General features: G+C 45.0%; 1 protein-coding gene; it reads left to right on the plus strand.

The window, feature by feature from the left end:
• The window catches only part of Erich1 (glutamate-rich 1), a gene marked incomplete at its 5' end in the record, with an annotated part of 52,793,804 nt that overhangs the window by 46,619,441 nt on the left and 6,157,282 nt on the right, over positions 1-17,081 (plus strand).

Consider the following 17,081-nt stretch of genomic DNA (forward strand, 5'->3'; position numbering starts at 1 on the left):
ATTAGCCAGGGCTAGCATGGGTGTGAGAATATATATATATTCCAGGCCTCAGAACTGCCTCGCTACAGGCCTGAGGCAAGGACAATGGGTCAGCATCAGTTCCCAGACTTCCTCAGCTACTTCCTTGGCAACAGTTTCCAGACCTCCCCAGCAACAGTTTCCAGACCCCTACACCTCGGTAGTGAAATATCCGTTGAGAAGGACCCAAGAGATTAACATAGAGGTCACCTATTCCCTAATGTGCTTTAAATGAGGCCTGTGAGCTCTCTTGGTTGTCTCTCTATTCTGGTAATGGGAGGCCCCAGCACGCTGGACTTCTGCAGAATAAAACACTCTTTGTGTTTACATATTGTTTGAGTCTGGGGGTGCCATTCTTCCTAAAATCACAGACCCTGACAACAGATATGCTTGCCTCTGCCTCCCGGGATTCAAGGTGTGCTCCACCACGCCCAGCTTGCTCCCCAGAATTTGGTGGTGCTCCTATTAAGGATGAGACAGTAGCTTCGGGAAAGAGTTAACAAGAAATTACCGGTTAGCACGAGCTTTGTCAGAAGAGGGTTTTCCATGCCTGAGAGCTGTGATTGGCACAACCATCAGCCTGCTACTCAGACTGTATCTATCAAATAACAGTTCAAACTGTGCCTCACCCTAGAAGACTGTGTTTTACAAGCAACTTTTGACCTTGTTCTGAAGGAGCAGGATCACCTCAGATCTTGAATAGACATAAACTACACTATCAAACACCCCTAAAGTCTGTTCAGCATAGATTGGTAATAATAAATGACTTATTCCTGGGAGTATTGAGAAAGCCACCATACAAATCCATTCAGGTATGCTGGTTTATTCCAACTCCCCCGTACCCCACCCACCCCTGCCCAGGGGTAGCCAGGCCCGTTGCACACCAAGCTGGACTGGAGGGAGAGAAGCTTAGCCGGGTGTGGGTCCGTGGTGAGTGCGTGGGGAAATAACACCTCCCACACACACTGCTTCAGACAATTGGTTCCTTTACTGGGGGTAACAGAGGCTGTTTAAACCTTGGGGGTGTGAGTAGTTCATCATTGGCTGGGGAATGCCTCATTTGCATGAGGAGGAATGCCAGGTGCTGCTGGACATGACCTTATAAGGAGAAAGGAAGTTTAACCTGGCTACAGGCTCTGTGACTTTCTCAGGCAGGGCAAGGGTTGGGGCTTAGGGCTTTGTGTGCCAGGACATGCTGGCCTGGGGCAGGTGGGGAGTGACCTCACTCCTGCCAATCTCAGGACGAGATTTCTGGGGTTGGGACAATGACACCCAGAGGGGGGTGTGGACTTGGGGAAGGACTTGCATGACAGGTACTGGGAGGAGAGGAAGGGCTTACGTTGGGTTGCAAAGTGAATAAATAAATACATTGATAAAAAGGATGTTTTGATTACTGTTCCATTACTACAAAACTCTTCAACTGCTCTCACATTGGAATACTGGATTTGGATGAGAATGAAATCTAAGTTCACAGGTCAGAGTTACTCCTGGTTTTTGTTTTGTTTGTTTTAGCTCCAGAATTAAGTATTTCTTGTTCCCTTTGAGTAGGGAGCTCTTTTCTGCATGGACACCAAACTGGGTCAAGGGAAGCCTTAAAAGTCCCTTTCCTGGACCCCATAAAGTGATGGACACCCCACATTGATCTGACCTAGCTTCACACCAGCCTACCGTCTGACACCTGGTGTGAATGACAAGCAGTGGCCGCTCCACCATCCCTGGAGTTCAGCTTAACTTGGCTCCCCGTGGTGACGCAGTCAGCTGGACTGTCTGCTCACCCTCCAGTTCACTCATAGCCCTGAATCTGCCGCTTCCTGCTGTCAGCTTCAGTTCAGCCTTTTTCCTGTCCTATCAGGCTCTACAGCTTGGCTCTCAAAGCCTGACCCAGCAGCTCGCCCTGGGCTGGTTCATTATCTCATCAGTGGAGGTTTTCTCTCAGCACGTGGGTCTGACACTTTCTGGTCTCTGCGGCAGCCTTTTTGACTTCTATTCATTCTGAAAACCACATGCATGTACCTAGATAGACATGTTTATTGTGTGATGTGTGAAACAGATGTTAACATAAATAGTTGAGACTGGACAGCCAGGTGCGGTGTGTAACCATCACACCTAACCTCATTCTAATCCATGTTAACCCACCCTGGCTGTCCTGGAATTCATGTTGTAGACCAGGCTGGCCCAAAGCTCGCCAAGGTCCTCCTGCCTCTGCCTCCTGAGTGCTGGGATAAAGGGTGGGAGCCCACCACCTCACCCAGCTCTCTCCCTATTTTACCTATGGGAGGCTTTGGATTTCCAGTCGCAGGGGCTGGCTTGAAACCCTGTGTCAGAGGGAGTTTACTTTGAAATTGGTAGAGATTTTATGAGATTGTGTAAGATTATTGTGTGAGGCCCAAGTCAGAGGGACATGACTATTCCAGTCGATGACCTCAGAAAGGGACAGAGTCGTAAAGGCTGTGCCCTGTTGGTTTCAGGACAGTTACCCTTCACAGCTCGTTTTGGGAGTGTGATCTCTTAGATTTTAAAAAAAGAATACCGCTGACTATATTAAGAATATAGTGAGATACAAAGAACGCTTTAAAGGACCCTGAATAAATTAGTGTTTAAAGTAGGGGACCAAAGTGAGCTCTTCTTTTTCCCCATTTGATTTTACTGCCAAGGCCAGTAGATGTCACCTGGGAGCAGAAAAAGGCTCCTTTAGCGTCTTTCCCACCTATGTGACATTTTCCATCTGTGTGACATTAGTCAAGACCTTAAAGACTCTGCCTTCCCTTGGAAGCAGTGAGAGCATTTTTGTCTCTGTGGTAGACACCGGTGAGAGGTCCCTGGTGGGTCTCCATGACACCCCCTAATCAAGAGGCTAGGTGACTTTCTATTGGACCTTTTGAGAGATATCCTATCGTGTGCTTATTGGCTACTTCTCTGTTGCTGTGACAAAACACCACGACCAAGGACGCTTACGAAAGGAAGCAGCATTTATTTGGACTTTTGGTTTCAGAGTTAGAGTTCTTGACGACGGAAGAAAGGCACGGTCACAGGCATAGCCTAGAGCTGGCATGTGGACGGACAAGCAGGGGGCAGAGGGGGGACTGCTCACTTTTTTTCATAAGCTTTATATACACTGAATTAAACAGCACCTGGTTAAGTTTTGGTAACCAATAAGATCATTTACTTATAAGATAATGTTGGGGCTGGGGATTTAGCTCAGTGGTAGAGCACTTACCTAGGAAGCACAAGGCCCTGGGTTCGGTCCCCAGCTCTGAAAAAAAGAACCAAAAAAAAAAAAAAAAAAAAAAAAGATAATGTCCCCATGTTAAGCAATTTAAAAGCAACCCCATGTGAATAATGTATACGCCCACAGTATGTACAAAGACCGATTTTTAAAAAATAAAAAGATTGGGTACCGTCGGTTAGATCACATTTTAGTAGCTTTAGAAACACTTAATCCACAAATCTGTATTTTTACAGACACGGTTTTTAATACAAAGTGGAAGACCTTTGATCTTGCCGCATGGGCTTCAACGTTTCTCTTCCTCCAGTACGATATTCCTGGGGAAATTCCAAATTCTTGGGGCCTCTTATCTCAACAATTTAATAGAAGAAGAAACCAGTCTCTCTCTCTCTCTCTCTCTCTCTCTCTCTCTCTCTCTCTCTCTCTCTAATTTGACTTTTCTTTCATAGATATGGGTGTTTGCCTGTAAGTAGGTGTGGACTGTGTGTATTCAGTGGCTGCAGAGGCCAGAAAGGAGCACAGATCTCCTGGAAATGGGAGGGCAGGTGGTTGTGAGCCATCTAAGCACAGGGACCGAGAGAAAAGGGCCTTGGAAAGAAAGTGAGGCACAGGGCAAGAGTGCGGGCTTCTCAGGAAAAGGTGCCGTTTGTTGCTTTGACAAAAGGCACACTCCATTTTGGATGGGTTGTGACTCAATCATCATCGAAGGTCTGCAAAGATCCCACACTTGGCAGGATTGCGGTGATAGGGAAAATGCTGGGTCGCTGTCACAAAAGACAGATCTCCACTGTAAAAAGAAAAAAAAAAGTCAATAACCTTGTTTGTGAGGTTACCGGGAAAATATCTGAGAGGAGCGAGGCCCCACCCAACACGGTCACTGCTGATTAACATAAAAGATTTCTATGCAAAAGAAATTTTCTCTCCCTGTTGTTAGCCTTCATGACGGATGTTGGCAGCTGTGGTGGATTCTTTTTTCTCAGCTGGAGTGAGGCTTCAGAGTGTTGCTAGGGTCCGCCCAACAGTTACCTAGAACAGCCAGTTATGAGCCAGCTCAGCTATAAGAAAGCTCTCTACCTCTCCCCTTCTCCCTCCCTCCCGCTTTTCCCTTTCTGTTCTCCTCCCCATCTCCCTCTCCTTCTCCCTCCCCCTCCCCCTCCCCCCTCTCTCCTCCTGTGTCCCTGGGCCAGCCTCTTCCCTTCTCCCTCTTCCGCTCTCTTCTTTCTGTCCATCTCTGTACCCCTTTCTCCCCCTCCACACCCTTCACCATGTCTCCTCCCCTTCCTGCCTTCTTTATACTGTCTGTTGCATGGCTTGATTGTTTGGGGAGGGGGTGAGGTGAGGGGGTGGGAACACCTTGGCAGGGCCTGCTAAGGCACAACCGCCTCCCTACATCACACTGTCACTATTTTATAAAACGCAACAGTCTTCCCCTACCCATGTTCCATAACTTCTCCTGTCTTCCTAATAGTTAGTCTGGTCTGACCCTACACACATAGGGTAAGAGTGTTAAGTGACAGATACCATGGGGTTAATAGACACACACCCCCTTAGAGCCAATTTACAGCAACGGAAGAGTACAAAGGTAGCAGCCTTAGGCTAGGTGTACCTGGAATCCTTTCTTGAATTTCTTGTCTTGTTTTTGTGAATGCTGCCCTAGCACTTAAAATCTGTTCGTATGCATTACGTTGTTGTGGTGGTGTTGTGTGTGCACATGCATGATATCTGTGTAGGGACACACACGCCAACACACGGGGCTGGAGCCTGTGACATCAATCGGCAATCAAGAACAGGACACAGAGACACGACTACAGGCCAATAGGATGGATGCAGTTCCTCAGTTGATCTTTCTTCCACACGGTGTGAGGCTACAATCACGGTAGGTGTAGGTGTAGGATTTGATGTAGGTGACGGCGGATTGCTAAGCCTATTCAGCAAGTTCTAACTCTCCATCTCGCCCGCACTTTGTTTTTTTTTTTTCTTTTTTCTTTTTTCTTTTTTTTTTTTCCGGAGCTGGGGACCGAACCCAGGGCCTTGCGCTCGCTAGGCAAGCGCTCTACCGCTGAGCTAAATCCCCAACCCCTCGCACTTTGTTTTGGTTTAAAAACCAAAAGCATGGTGCTCAGGGAAAGAGAACCCGCCCCCCTAGGCAGGGCTATGGGCTTCTCACCCCTGTAGTCTTAACATTAGCCATTGACGCCATCTTGGTGGCTCTTAAATCATCTTAAAGGCTGTGTTTTGCTCTTGGTAAATGCGATTGGCTCTGGGGTGGCTTGGGTGTTCCTCTAGGATTGGGAAAGGGGGTTAGAACATGAGGTTTCATTGTAAAGAGACTTTCTGCGAGACCTTAGAAAACGTAAGTTTGTAGCTGGGAAGGGAGAAAAACGTAAGCGGATGTTGCTAATTATGTTGTGTTTTTTGTTACTAGCTGTTGAAAGTGTTGTGGGAATCTTTCTGGAGTAAACACTCCGACAACAATGAGAGCAGAAGGGAGGAGGCATCATTGGCGGGCACAAACCAGGACCGCTCCTGAAAGGCCTCAGCACGGGTCCAGTCTTCATGCTCATTTTATACATTAAAACCACAATGTGGAGTGAGCAATCAAGGGAGGTTTTACGGCAGCATCTGTTGTGTTCCACAGGTAAGGGCGAGGACCTGTTGTCTCAGCTATTTCTCCGGGTCGTCCTGTCCCAGGTAGCAAGGGAAGCCATCTTGGAAACTGGCAGGACAAGCAGTGCTTTAAGTAAATCTCTAAATAAATCAGCAAATCGGTATCTAATAATCAAGTATACTCTAGATTAAAGGGCTCCTTCCCCTCCCCATGTCCCCATACCTTCCCCATCGTTTACACTGTTTGTATTTTCCCCTCTGAGACCGTGATCACGCAACTTAAAGACCTCACGGAAGTGAAGACTTGCCATCTGAAACTTCTTCAGGCTTAGTAGAGACACAGATCTTTGCCTACGCAGGGATCAAGTGTCTCAATCTGCCTGGCCTAAGGTGGACAGATGAGTTATGAGAACAGAGGATTATCATTTGATAAAAATCTGGCAAAAAATATGTCATTTCTTGGGACATCAGACCATAGAGACAGTCTATCTTACAGCAGAGTGCTCGATGCCCAAGCTTAAAATCAATGCCAAATATGAAGGGCCTCCTCCTGCCATCAGGCACTTGAGAACCATGCTGCTACTAAACCACTAACACTTAGGGCAGAGCATGATGTAGATTTGAGTTTGTAAATCTTGGAAGCCGAGAGCACATTGCCTGAGTTATCAAGCATGTATATGCGACAGTGCTCTACATGAAAAATGGCACGGTATGGTACGTTGGCAGGGCACCGAGGGTCATCAGGTCTTGTGAGATTGCTGTTGTCATAATCTCAGTGTTTGAATTTAGTTGTGAGGGCCTGTGACATAGATAGGTACAAACTGGCATGGGGGCAAACACGATGACCAGCTGGAGTGAATTAAAAGGAACACATGGGAGGTTACAGTCACTGGGTATGCATTGTAACAATGACGCCTGCCTAAAAGAAACCACAAAACACCTCCTTTCTTCTTTTTTATTAAAATGTTTTATTTATTTACATTCCAAAAGCTGCCCCCCTTCCTGGTCCCCTGCCTTCTTAGTATTAAAAGCCAAAACCAAACCAAACAAACAAACAAGCAAGCAAGCAAGCAAGCAAAAAGAAAGTCCCAGGTATAAACAACTTTATCTTCAGGACATTTTTGGGGGACTGTTAAAATTCAAAATGGAGAGGCTTTATTTTAATAAACAACTTCTTGAGTTCTAGTCTGGGCGGGTCTAGTCTAGACCTTTTTCCAGCCTCAGCAGGGTCAGCATTCATCACAAAATATTTATGTCCTTAACTGGGAAGAAGCTGATTACCAATCGTTTCCTTGGAATGTGACTACCCTGACTTGTAGCTTAGGGAAAGGCAGTCGGTGGGATGCTGGCTCCTGGTCCTAGACTTCTCCCTGGGATGTGCTAATCCCAGCCTACCCAAGACTTCAGCCAATGAAAGCTGTCCACGACTGAAGTCTCCTTTGGGAGGGGTCTCATTTAACCAGAAGTTCAAGGACTGAAAACAGTGAGGTTCAGGGAGGTCAGGAAATTCACCCAAGATCATCAGCTAGCGAACGAGGTAAGATTCGAACACTGGTTTTCTGTTGTCAAAGTTTATTCTGTCCTGTACACCACACTGCAGCTAGTTAAGTACATCCCTAATCTTCTGAGTTGCCTGAAAAGCACCGCGACTGTCTGTTTACTCCAACTGGAATAGTGTGTCCCTTTGTCCCCTAAGTTGTCCCCTGTGTAAATAGAACTATAGTGCTTCATTGCAGAGTGGTTAAGATGAAATAACTTGTAGGTTGTGTCAAACAGGCTGTACTCTGACCTACATGCCATACATCAAAATCTGTGTTTACTATAAAAACACCCTGCAGGGCTGTATGAAGGTTCAGTAGTTTGGACCAATGAACTCTTCTTCCAGGGGACTCGAGTCTGATCCGCAGCAGGACAGGTAGCTCACAACTGTCTGCAGCTAAGGCTGCAGCAGGATCCAATTCTGGCTTCTGTGGGCATCTGGGTTCATGTGTACATACCTATATACACATTCACATACTCAAACACATGTACACATAGACACACATACATATGCACACATACATATACATATACATGTAGACACATATGTGCACAAACATACACACACATGCACATGCACACACACATATACACAAACACACACACTCTCTCTTTCTTTCTCTCTTATTGCAATAATAAAAATAAATTCTAACAAATGCCTCGCAAGCTTCTGATGCCCCTCTGGACTTTCAGAACACACCGTGACCTTGGTAGGAATTCCCCAGATGCAGTATCCAACCTGACTCATGATGTAGTCACAACTGTCTAGGGTCCTGAATAAGACTTTGGTGAGCAGATGGCAGGGTGCTTGTCCTGTACCAGAATGATGGGCTGGGAGACAACCTGCAGGCTTAGCTCAACCTTTACCCTGTCCATCCGCTTTGGTCAGCAGTGAAGGCCCAGAGCCCATGTGATCCAGAAATATTTCCCAATAACTCACAGAACAACTCTCCCGTCTTCATGATTCCAGGTACTTCCCCATCTTATGAAAGTGAGACTGACTTTCCTAATTATTAAAAACATGTATTTCCAAGTTTTGGAAATTTGGCAAAATAAAGCGTGGAGAAGAAAATTATAATCATGTTCCTGTCAAAATTGGGTAAAAAAAATTTTTCCATTTTTCCCTGTGCAGATACACAAGCGAACAAGCTGCTCAGTGATTTATTTTGCTTGCATACGTACTTTACACAAACACATCCCAGTCCACAGTAGCTGTTATTTTCATCTCTAAGTTTATACACACTCTGTGTACATTCTCTGTATGGTCAGACCATACACTGACCACTACACTTCCTGCTTCTCTTTTGTTCTGTTTTGGTTTGGGTTTTGGTTTGTTGGTTGGTTGGTTGGTTGGTTGGTTGATTGGTTGGTTTGTTGGTTGGTTGGTTGGTTAGTTGGTTGGTTTATTTGTTGGTTGGATTTTGGTTTGTTTGTTGGTTGGTTTGTTGGTTGTTTAGTTGGTTGGTTTGTTTGTTGGTTGGTTGGTTTGTTGGTTGGTTGGTTTTTGGTTTATTTGTTGGTTGGTTGGTTTAGTTGGTTGGTTGTTAAGTTGGTTGGTTGGTTTGTTGGTTGGTTGTTTAGTTGGTTGGTTGGTTTGTTTGTTTGTTTGTTGGTTGGTTGGTTTGAGACAGAGTTTCTCTCCATATCCCTGGTGATAGTGACAATTTAGGAATTTTGTTTTCTTTTAAAAACAGATATAAGAATATGCTTTTGTTTTAATCCCAGGTGTGGGATGTGGGGCTGCTTCAGATTGATCACAGCAGCTGACAGTGAATTACCTCGTGCTCTAGCGGGGGCGTGGTTCTGCCAGCCACAGACAGTTTGGCATTTGGGGGACTTTTTAGAGAGCATATAAATGCTAGGGCACCTGATGCGTTGTGGTTCGTTGTTATTTATTGTTGTTTGGGGTCAGTCATGATTTGTTAAGTAGTTGTGCACAGAGAAAGAAACAAGAAGAACTTAGATATCCTGATGATGAAGATCGGACTTGCCCCATGGAACTCGATGCCCCTAATCAGCCGGAAGCAGTCTAAGGATAACATCGCCCCTTTCCTACCCCTGCCCTCATTCAGAAGCTCTTTCCTTTCCTCTCTATCACGTCTTCTTTCTTATCGAGTGTTAGGGAGTCAGAAAGGCAGGCAGAAGAGGGGTAGACAAGGGTGGAAGAAGAACCCACAAAACAGCCGAAGACAGGTATGCCTGCCTGTCCTGGAACTTAGTCTGCAGACCTCAGGCCTCTGGTAAACCTCCGTAGGCCTCCGTAGACCAAGGCCTCAAACTCAAGAGATCCACCCGCCTCTTCTGTAGTGCTGGGGTCAAAGAGCATGTCCCCACCACACAGCTACTCCTGCTTCTTCTTCTTACGGTAATTACAAAAATATATACTCTCTCACACACAATAGGGGTTACACTGTATGCATATTTGTGTTTAATTTTCTCTATCAAGCTTCTCCCCAAGAGCATCGGGAATTATCAGAACACATGGTTAAACCATGACCCCAGGACATATTTTACTTAATGACTCTCATGTTGGCCATTTAGTTTGAGACAGAGTTTCATGTGACCTAAGCTGGCTTTGAACTCATTATGTTGTCAAGGGTGATCTTGAACTTCTGATCTGTTTGTTTTGTTTTGTTTTTTGAGACAGGGTTTCTCTGTGTCACAGTCTTGGCTGTCCTGGAACTTGCTTTGTGAACCAGGTAAATCTCAAATTCACAGAGATCCACCTGTCTCTGCCTCCCAAGTGCTGGGATTAAAGGCATGTGTCACCATGCTTGGTTTTATGGGGCCCAGAGGCTCGAACACAGGTCTACTTCTTCATTTTCTTTTTTTTCCCCAGAGCTGAGAACTGAACCCAGGGCCTTGCGCTTGCTAGGCAAGCGCTCTACCACTGAGCTAAATCCCCAACCCGCTTCATTTTCTTTTTAATGGTAGGCAAGCACTCTACCAACTGAATTACATCTTCAGCCCTGTCTAAAAATATTTTTTTTCTACCTTAAGTCATTCAAAGTAAATCTTGGTTCAAATTTTTGGCCATTTATTTTTCTTTCTTAAAATTTAATTGTATTTTATGTATGGGTGTTTAGCCTGCATGTGTCTGTCTACTTCGCCTCCTTGTGCCTCTGGCGACAGAGGAGTTAAGTTTCCTTGAACTGAGCTTCCACATGGGTGCTGAGAATCATCTCAAAGAGAAACATCCCTCCACCCCGCAATGACCGTTTCTTAAGATGAGTCCTGAGATGTTGTGTTTTAGGTTAAGAAACTCATGGTTACACTAAGCCTGTTCTCTGGAAGCCATACTCTTCGTGCTTACCCACAAACCACCTGGGAAATCTTTCCACCCCAGCCAGGCTTGGCTTGACACTGTTACCAGCGTGTCCCTGTATTCTATTGCCACCTTACAGAAGGCAACAGGCCCATGCCTGTGCCTCCTTCTCTTCAAATACGTCATCAGAGCCAGTGGATCCCTTTATATAAAGAAGAAGCGTCACACCTGAGCTGGTGGCACATGCCTGCAACCCCAGCACCTGGGAAGCTAAGGGAAGAGGATTCCAAGTTTAAGGTACATGATGTCCATTGGTTGATAGTGTCAGGCTGGCCTGGGTTTGCGTGGAACATTCTGTCTCAAAGAGAAAGCAATAAAAAGGATGCTAGACAGACAGACAGACAAAAGGCAGAGGAAGAAGTACTACTGTTAGCTTCAGCTTTGGGCCAGCAAACCCCCACAAACTCACTGCAGAGCCTCTATTCTCACTCAGCTACCTTTTAAGCTCCAGAATCTAGATGGACCTACACTAACTTTCTGAGACTTCTCTTTGAAAAATGAGAAACAAAGTATGTGCCCCAATACCATTTCCATGTGCCTCCTGAGCCACACAACTGCTGCTTCCTCATCTGTCACCTGAGTGCCTAGACAGTACACACTAGAAAATCTCAATGGAAAGGGCCTAAAGTCCCTTTTAGTTATTTATCTTTTGCTGTCATAAACACCGTTACTAAGCCAGATAATTGTAAGCAGCGATGTGGACGCCGGGAATTGAACCTGAGTCTTCTGGAAGAGCAGCCAATGTTAACTACTCTCCAACATTGCATTTTAACTTTTATTTGTTATGAGTGAATATTTGCAAGTGCCAAGTGCTTTGAATACATTATTAAAGACCCATTATAGTCCTTTGAGGTAGACATTGAGTTCTGTTTCATAGATGTGGAAACTGAACCCTAAGAGGTTGTCTCAGACTACAAAATTGGCAGGGCTGAGAAACAGAGCCAGCCTCTTTTGACTACAAAGCTCACTTTGTTCAGGTTATTGATTACTCTGCTTCGCTTATGGCATTCATTGTAAGCTGCTTCATTCAGCAGAGATGTCTCCACGTTGTATAAGTCCCTCAGGGACATGTATCATTCTTCTTCCTTACTTGAAGTGCCTCACAGACAGCAGACCAATAATCTGTATCCTGCTGAGTGCTGATCACTACAACTTTGTGTGTTTCCCCGCTGCAGTGGTTTGAATAAGAATGGAGCCCATAGACTCATATATGTGAATGCTTAGTCAGCGAGTGGCACTGTTTGAAAGGATTGGAAGGATTAGGAGGTGTGGTTTTATTGGAGTGGGTGTGGCCTTGTTGAAGGAAGTTTGCCACTGGAGATGGGCTTTGAGGATTCAAAAGCCCAAGCCAGAGCAGTGTTTACTCTCTCTGACTGGGGATCAGGATGTAGCTCTCAGCTCCCACTTCAGCACTGTGGCTGCCATGTTTACTGCCACTGAGTCTGAAACTGTAAGCAAACCCCCACTTATATGCTTTCTTTTACAAGAGTTGCTTGGTCGTGGTGTCTCTTCACAGAAATAAAACAGTGACTAAGACATGTCCCTACTTTTTACTGAAATGTCAAAAATTTATTGAAAAATTTCAAAAACAGTTAATTATCACATACATTATCTTCCACCTAGACTCACCAATTGTTAATATTTTTTCATATTTTGTTTGTTGTTTGTTTTTCTCCTTTTTTCTTTTTTAACCATTTAAGAGTTAGTGGCAGGCTCTCCCACCTTCCCCCCCCCAACCCCCATCACTGTGGTATCCTACTTGTAGATGTCTTTCCTCCTACTCTACCTCTATTCCCTGGGGGCTTAGCTGACTGTAGTAGCTGACCCACTCATCCCTCCCTTCTGGCCCATCCCCATTCCTCTGCGTCAGACCCTGATACCTAGAAACACTGAGACCCAGAGTGTCCACACTTGGCTGAGACTCAGGTAGGTGATTTTCTCAAAGAGTCCATGGGACAAAGAGTTGGTTCTTCAAGAAAACAAATAAGATTGATAAACCTTTAGCCAAATTAAACAAAAGGTGGATAGAGAAGATCCAAAGTAATAAAATTTGAAGCAAAAGTGGGGATATTACAATAGACACTGAGGAAATTTGGAACCTCATAAAGACACACATAACTTTTAAAAATCTGTATTCCACCGAAGTGGAAAACATCAGAGAAATGGATATATTTCTTGTTGTATAGATTGTAGCAAGGTAAAGTCAGATAAACAACTTAAAAGACCCTTAGCACCTAGTGAAATAGAAAGCTGTAATTAAGTCTCCTAACCAAGAAAAGCCCAGGGCCAGATGGAGTCGGTGAAGGATTCTACTAGACCTTCAAAGAAGAATCAACGCCAGTAATCCTGAAATTATCCTACAGAATGGAAACTAAGAAACATTACTTAATTCTTTTTATGAGGCCACAATTCTCCTGCTATGTAAAGAAAGAAAGGAATTGAATACCAATATCCCTCAATGAATCGAGAAGCAAAAATTCTGAATAATTAAAGAACTAAAGAATCACCATCCCGAACTCTGGAGCTTTACTACCAAGCAGCTATCCTGATTAAAAACAGCATGACATCAACATAGATACATTAATTGATAGAATAGAATTAAAGACCCAGGGATAAGTCCACACACCCACAGACACCTGATTTTGTCAAAGAAGCCAAAATACACAGTGGTAAAAAGCGCAGCATCCTCGACAAATGGTGCTGGTCAAACTGGACAGTTGCTTGTAGAAGAATTCAAATATGTCCACACTTATCAGCCTGCACAGAACTGCACACAAAATGCATCACATCTGGGCATCAACACTAGGCTGAATACACTGACTCTGATAGGACAGAAAACAGTGACTAGTCTTGAGCTCATTGGTACAGGAGACCACTCTCTGAGGAGAGCACCAATAGCACAGGTCCTGAGAACAATAATTACTAAATGGGACCTCGTATAACTGAAAAACTCCTGTATGGCAAAGAACACCAGACCATGACAGTCAGTGACCTATTGCTGGGAAGACCCTGACAACAGGAATTCTTATAAAGGAAGACATTTGACTGGGGCTGGCTTATAGGTTTAGTCCGTTATAATCATGGTGGGAAGGATCACTAAAAAAACTAAAGAGACAAAGCCCAACTAGACACTTCTCACCTTCAAGTGGAACCTTTAGTGCCAGGAATAGGTTACAGCTAATTGAATTGTTGGCCAACAGCATGCCATGGAAGCCATCAAAGAACTCAGGCTATTGGTTGTCTCTGCAAACTGTAAGGTCGGTCCTATTGCTGGAGACAAAAATTACGTATCTCATTAAACAAGAAGTCAAGATGGTGCTTAACTAGATCCTTCATCCCTGTGAATAGTTTTCACAGTACTGGAAAGTACTCTGCTTGCTACCAGAGAAGAAAGGTAACCACCAAACCTGTCACAAACCCTGTGATCTGTAATGGTGACACGTCTACAAGGTGTGCTGGTGCAATTGTGGTGTGAAAATGAAGTGGAAACTTCTAGATTCCTTGGAAAGTTAGTTATGTCAAATGATGTTTTGCTGGGGCACACATGTGAAAGGATGTTTTCCTGAAGCAGACACAGGTGAAAGGATGTTCTGATATAGCAAATGCATGAAAAGGACGCTTGATGGAGTATAAATATGACCCCACAGCCAGTGGGAGATGGGCACTGAGCATTGGTTTGTTCTGCCTCGATTATTTTTGCTAACAACACACATGTATTGGTTTGTCTTATATAGCGGTTGAGATCAACTTGTGGTAACGCTGCCATAGAGAGAAGTTTGCCCAAGAACTGCTCGTAAGGTTCCTGTGGCAATTTGCTGCGTCAGTGGCCTTGCCTTGGGCTGGTTGGCGAGTCTTGTGGTTTCTTCGGAATGGAACTGCAGCTGCTAGTTCATGCTTGATGTCTGACTGCAAAAGGACTGGACTGTAGCTGCTGGAGTATGCATGTTATCTGCCCGCCTAGAGGATTAGTCTGCAGCTGCTGAGTTGTATTTTGTGTTTGCTATGGGACTGACCTGCTGACAAAGAAGATTGAGCTCACCCCCAAAGAACTAATGCTGGACAGATCCACTTCTCCCATGTCCTAATATCTTTTCTCTCCCACTACCTCTGCTGGGTGGTGGGCTAGAAGAGAGGTTGAACCCTTATTAAAATGAGTGCTAACAATGTTCTGCTATACCCACTGTTGTTTTAAAAACAAAATCCCAAACGGTCGGTTTACCAAATGAAGACTCGGGAGCCGGACTCTGTGGTGAAAGCCCACTAGCTCAGAGAGGCAGAGAAAGCATCCAGCTGACCTTCCTACTCCTCTGACATTCCAGAAGGAAAAAGCTTTCTCCTTCTCTGTGCTGTCTTAAGTACTCTTCATCTTAAAGACTGTCCTTTCTAATTCTTTTTGCTCACTTCCTCTCAGTTGGTGGCTTGCTCTACCTCTTGACCTGTCGGTGACTTTATTTAGTAGGGTTGAGTCACAGCACAACACGGTTTTTCCAATACACAGTAGGGAGGTTCTAAATGTGAGCCAATATCTTGCAACAACCCATGGATCGGAACGTCTTCAGCTATCATCAGAGAAGCTTCCTCCGACAGAAGATGGGAACTAATACGGACTCACACCTGGGCAATGTTCAGAGAGTGAGAGGCCTTGGCACACTCGGTCCTAAATGGGATGCCTCCATCAAATCTCTCACCTCAGTGCTCAGGCAACTGGAAGAGAAGTGAGATTGTAAGAGCCAGAGGGGTTGGGTGATACCAAGGAAACAGTCTTCAGACACAACAGGACTGACTTGGGTAGGTGATGGTGCAGAAACTACTGAACGACAGGACCTACAGTTTCAAGTCAGGTGGGGCCTCCATTTTCAGACTGGAAGTGGACACAATCTTCCATCCCCAATAGGAAACTATCTCTAATTGACATCCACTTGCAAAGAAATAAAATGGTTTTCTTCATTCAATGGAGTCTCCATGCTCAAAGGTAGACAGACAACACAAAATGAACTCAATGGATCTGAGTTTGGGCTTTTTGTTTTGTTTTCCTTGTGTTTTGTGTGTTATGTTACAGATTCTGTGTTTACGTGTCTTCCCATTTCGTTTTACTTGTGTTTTGTATGCACAGATTCTGTGTTTACGTGTCTTCTCATACTTCCTCTTTATTATTTTTCTTTTTTAAAATTCTGGTTTGTTTGACTCTGTTTTTTTAAAGAGAGAGATAAAGAAGGCATGGAGTCAGGCGGTTGGGGGAGATTGGGAGAACCTGGGAGGAGCTGGGGGTGGGGAACCACGATCAGGAAATATTGTATGAAAAAATTATTTTCAATACAAAACAGTGGCAGGACACGTCAACAAATATTTCCAAAGGCACATCACCCTCAGATTGTACGTTGCTGTAGTACTAGTGTAGTACTAGTGTACTAGTATAGTAGTGTACTAATGTGGTAGTGTAGTTAACGCAAATCTCCCCAGCTGCTTGGTTGTAGTCCTCAATAGCCGGTTTGTTTTATCCACAGTCCAACTTAGAATCACAAAAACAATTTAGCATTAAACCTTTTTTCTTCTTGAACCTAGAACTGTCTGGTACCCTTTTCTTCATCTCTCATGACATCGAAGAGATTGAGAACTTTATTTGCAGAAGGTCCCCTAATTTGTATTTGCTTTCTCGTTGATAGACAAACTATATGCTTTGTTAAGAATACTGTGTCCCTTTCTGTGCATGACAGGACACAAGGTGTTAGCTTTAATCACTCGATTAAGGCGATTTTCTTGCTGTGAAGGTCTCTTCCACTTCAGAAAATAATCCGTGGAGTGATTCCTGGAAACCATAGGGATATCCTTAACCGTTTCCTAAGGAATCCGTTGTTACTACGGTGGCTCTAAAGCAATGGTTTTCTACTTGCACAATTTCTGCTACATTGATGTCTCTCTTTCCATTAACTTGCATGCTCTAGAATCCCGCAGTCGACTAACCCCTAGGGCCTATGTTTTCTCATCCTTACAACTGAGAGACTCACATTTTAAAAACTATAGTTGACCTGTAAAGTTCCCATAAAGATCTGCAAGTCATCCACCAGAGGGTGGCAGGGTCTGGGAGCGACACTCAGGCTTGCAGCTCGTGTCTGCAGAGCCCGCCCTGCTTCTCTGCTGGCGCCCTGCCCGCGCACCTTCAGGGAACAGTAGCCATGGCTCCGGCACGTTCTCGCGAGAACGGCGCCTCCGGGCACAGCGAAGGTCCTCAAGCCCTTTCGGCCATTTCCACAACCCGCGCCGGTCACCCGCCTGCGGGGCCTCCTGCGCACGCGCACGCGAAGCCGGGCAGTTGGCGGAGGCGTCCGCCGCGGCCCCCTGCGCGCCTGGTCTGAGGCGCGGCACCGC

The sequence above is a fragment of the Rattus norvegicus genome, chromosome 16 (assembly GCF_021556685.1).
Source record: "Rattus norvegicus strain SHRSP/BbbUtx chromosome 16, alternate assembly SHRSP_T2T, whole genome shotgun sequence".
Classification (NCBI taxonomy): Eukaryota; Metazoa; Chordata; class Mammalia; order Rodentia; family Muridae; genus Rattus; species Rattus norvegicus.